Below are 4513 nucleotides of genomic sequence, written 5' to 3' on the forward strand. Positions count from 1 at the left end.
AGTATACAGTGGTGTTCCCCAGGAGTCAGTATTGGGACCACTGCTCTTTTTGATATATATTAATGACCTAGACTTGGGTGTAGAGGGTATAATTTCAAAGTTTGCAGATGACACGAAACTTGGAAATGTAAACAGTGAGGACGATAGTAACAGACTTCAGGGGGACAGAGACAGACTGGTGAAATGGGCAGACACATGACAGATGAAATTAACACAGAGAAGTGTGAAGTGATTCATTTTGGTAGGAAGAATGAGGAGAGGCAATATAAACTAAATGGTACAAATTTAACTGGAGTGCAGGAACAGAGAGACCCGGGGGTGCATAAATAAATCTTTGAAGGTGGCAGGACAAGTTGAGAAGGCTGTTAAAAAAGCATATGGGTCCTGGGTTTTATTAATAGAGGCATAGAGTACAAAAGCAAGGAAGTTATGCTAAACCTTTCTAAAACAGTGGTTAGGCCTTAATTGGAGTATTGTGTTTGATTCTGGGCACCACACTTTAGGAAGGATGTCAAAGCCTTAGAGAGGGTGCAGAAGAGATTTACTGGAATGGTGCCAGGGATGAGGGACTTCAGTTATGTGGATAGACTGGAGAAGCTGGGGTTGTTCTCCTTAGAACAGAGAAGGTTAAGAGATTTGATAGAAGTGTTCAAAATCATGAACGGTTTTGACAGAGTAAATAAGGAGAAACTGTTTCCAGTGGCAGAAGGGTCGGTAACCAGAGGACACAGATTTAAGGTGATCGGCAAAAGAGCCAGAGGGGACATGAGGAAACATTTTTTTATGCAGCGAGTTGTTCTGATCTGGAATGCGCTGCCTGAAAGGGCGGTGGAAGCAGATTCAATAATAACTTTCAAAAGGGAATTGGATAAATACGTGAACGGAAAAAATTTACAGGGCCATGGAGAAAGAACAGGGGAGTGGGACTAAATGGATAGCTCTTTCAAAGAGCCGGGTCAGGCATGAAGGGCTGAATGGCCTGTGCTGTACCTACTATGATACTATTATTCCTTTCTCCCTCATGTGTTTGTCCAGCTTCCCCTTAAATGAATCTATGCAATTCACCTCAACTATTCCATGTGGTAGCAAGTTCCACATTCTAACCACTCTCTGGGTAAAGAAGTTTCTTCTGAATTCCCTTATTGGATTTATTAGTGATTATCTTATATTTATGGCCCCTAGTTTTGGTCTCTCCCAAAGTGGAATCAGGAGCAAATTTTTCATCTGAGGAGTAATGAATTACTAGGGTAGGACACTGAAGTGGACAAAAGAGTTAAAGAGCCAACTCAATGTGTTTCTTGATGGAGAAGGGATTGAGGGATAAGGTTGTACATAAGTAGGTGGGGGTTGAGAACAACCAAAAAGCACCAGGCCTAATAGTCTCTTCCTATTCCTGTGAATTTTTACATCCTTTTGTGCTTATAGGAAGCCTTTTCCTGCAAGGAGGGAATTTTGCCGATTGGGGGAGAGGAGTGCTTGGCTTCAGAGTGTCACTGGTAAAGTTCTAGCATCTGGCCTGCAGCCTTTCTTCTCTTGGGCTCTTGGGTGTGTACCACAGGTGAAAAAATATCTGCTGGAGCACAACTGAACTCCTGATAATTGTGATCAAAAATAGAAGGCCGTGTTTCAGTCTAATAATAGTTACTCTTAAATTGGAAATGAGAAAAGAGGCATGAAGGAAATAAAATCAATGCTCATATTCATTTTATAAATTTAGTGATATAAATCAATAGACATTGTCTTCGGAAAAAATTAGAATATCCATTTCTCAACACAATCGTACTTGATGCGGATTTGACACCGGATTAGGTCGACAATATTTATTATCGTCGACAAGTAGGGGCCCCAAACCCAACCTTTGCACAGGGCCTCCCTGCAAGGCAAACACCATCCCTGTGTGGGGTTGAATTTTATTTACAAGGTCTCTTTCACGGATCTGTTAAATTCTGACTTAAAACTAACTGTTGAAAAAGATGCCGGCTTTTCCACACACGGGTAAAAGCAGCCCACAGTCCCGATTTGGCCGGTGGGCCTGGCCTGGCAGTAGAACGGGTTGCAAGGAAATGAACCGAGGAAAACGAGCGAGAGAGAGCGCGAGAGAGAACGAGGGAGAGAAAGCATGAGCGCGAGAGGGTGAGTGAGAGAGAAGGAGAGGGTGCGAGCATGAAAGAGTGAGACAGAAAGCAAAAGAAAGCGTGATTGAGAGACTGTGAGTGCGCGAGAGAGAGCGAGTGGAAACGAGTGATGGAGCGAGGGAGAGCGAGCGCGAGAGAGAGACCACGAGCGTGAGAGAGTGAAATGGAGCGAGAGAGAGCGCAAGAGAGATCAAGAGAGCGAGTGAGGGAGAGTGCGAGAGAGATAGTGCATGTGAGCGCACGAGAGAGAGTGTGTGAGCATGAGTGATGAAGCGAGAGAGAGAGCGAGCGCGAGAGAGAGACCACGAGCGTGAGAGCGCGAAATGGAGCGACAGAGAGTGCAAGAGAGATTGAGAGCGAGAGAGAGAGAGAGAGTGCGAGAGAGAGAGTGCAAGTGAGCGCACGAGAGAGATTGCGAGTGAGCACGAGTGATGGTGCAAGAGAAAGAGACAGAGTGCTAGGAAGAGATGGAGCGAGCGGGCACGAGCGATCAGCACAAAGACTGCCGAATGAAGGCAGTGACAAAGTGCAGAGCAACGAGCAGCCACCGCTGACAAGAAAAGCCAACGGCACCTGGTATTCCCAGTGGTCTCCCATCTAAGTACTAACCAGGCTTGTCTCTGTATAGTTCCCGAGATCAGACGGGATAGGGTTCTAAATTTAAAAAAAGTTATTGGATTTATTCAACATTAAACACATTTACAACATCGAGATCACTCCTTTGTACCGTACAATTATTCCTTTACCATTTATTAGCTTCAGAAATTAAAGTTCAGTTTGTCTCCTTTCACATATTAGTCTATTAAACTTCAAAAACTGGTCGAAAAATGCCATCCTTAAATTCCTTTCAGAATAATTAATGCACAATACCTTATAATTCTCCTTTAGTCTATATTTGAAATGCTCTTTCAGATTTATTCTTCTCCCCTTAGAAAACAGAGCATTCCTCCGTTGGGCAATCACAAATCTGGTCATATTGAATATTAAGTTAATCGCCACTCTGCCAGTCTCGGGCAGGCTCTCCTGCAATCCCCATCTCAACATAGAGTCCTATGGGATTCCCATTCTCGCTCCTCAGCCCTCCACCCAGCAAGAAAACCTCACACAACCGCTAAACATAGTGCTTGAGATCATTTAACCTCGGGCATAAGACTAGTAAATGGGACAAAGTTTCGTCCTGCGTCCCGCACGCTGGGCAGGTTGCTATCCTGGTAAAGATGCCATTGTGGGCCAATTTAAAATCCAGTTCAATCCACTCTGGACGCTTAAAATTTGCACACACTCCTTTCCAAATCCTGTTGAAGTCTAGCTGTGGGTATTTACTCAGCCAAAACTCCTGGTTAGCAGATGTCTTGAATCCCCATTCTCTAAATACCCCATAAAAATCTCGAGTATTGCAGTTTTCTAATTGAACAAACTCATTACCTTTCTCCAGCTGAAAGTTTGGAAAGGCTGGATGCATTTTACCCCCTCTGAAGATTTCCACATTTATTTCTTCCATCCAATCCTGTGGCATTGCCCTCACAATCTTCTCATACATGATCCCTATTGCTTTTTTCCCCTATCTCTTGAACCTCCTCCCAGACTGTGTCCCTCACGACCGCCTCCCGCAGCCAACCTGGGATCACCTCACATAACACATCTTTCATGCATGTAATCCCAGCTTTTATAAAAGCTTGATTAAATAATACCTTCCCTTCAGACTAGTGTGTCAGTAGGCAATAGCCTGCTTTGGTTCTCTTTCCTGAAAAGCTTGCTGCTTTGTGTCTGTTTCCTGCTAGCTTACTTTCTTCTTTTGTTTTTTTTCACTATGTCTTGACCCCCTTCCCTTTGTGCGGCAGGAGGAGAACGTGCAGCAAAGAAATGGGCAAAGGAAAGAGAGAGAGAGAGAGAGAAAGCGAGAGAGAGAGAGGGTGCAGCAGCGAGTAGCAAAATGATTGTTGATTCAGTAATGGCAGTGTGAAAGTGCAGAGCTGTGAGCAGCCTCTGCCGGCAGCAAAAGCCTACTGCACCTGGTATTCCCAGGCGGTCTCCCATCCAAGTACTAACCAGGCCTGACTCTGCTTAGCTTCCGAGATCAGACGAGATCGGGCGTTTTCAGACTAGTGTGGCCGTAGGCATTTGCTGATTGGCTTTCTCTTAACTTATAGCTACGTAGTCCTGTTGTTCATTCTTTTTGCTACTTTATATTTCTTTTTTTTTCCTTTTCCCCCCTTCCCTGCCTTCCTCTCACCGCTCTGCCTCCCACACAAGCAAACTACAAGCCCTACCCTTCATTGCCTTGCCTCAGGCTTCAAAGGTGCCTTAGCGTCACCGTTCGTCCACCTACTCACACGCTCGGTGGCTGACAGCAGCCCGCGAATTTAGCGTGGAGCCAG

At 44.9% G+C, this 4513-nt stretch overlaps 1 non-coding gene across 1 annotated transcript; it reads right to left on the reverse strand.

The window, feature by feature from the left end:
* Window positions 1-4135: 4135 nt before the first annotated feature.
* Window positions 4136-4254, reverse strand: LOC137342887 (5S ribosomal RNA). The gene has a single exon (XR_010967387.1). It is a non-coding gene; the product is annotated as a 5S ribosomal RNA (ribosomal RNA).
* Between the last annotated feature and the right edge of the window lie 259 nt (window positions 4255-4513).

Source organism: Heptranchias perlo, chromosome 26, assembly GCF_035084215.1.
Source record: "Heptranchias perlo isolate sHepPer1 chromosome 26, sHepPer1.hap1, whole genome shotgun sequence".
In the NCBI taxonomy this organism is placed as follows: Eukaryota; Metazoa; Chordata; class Chondrichthyes; order Hexanchiformes; family Hexanchidae; genus Heptranchias; species Heptranchias perlo.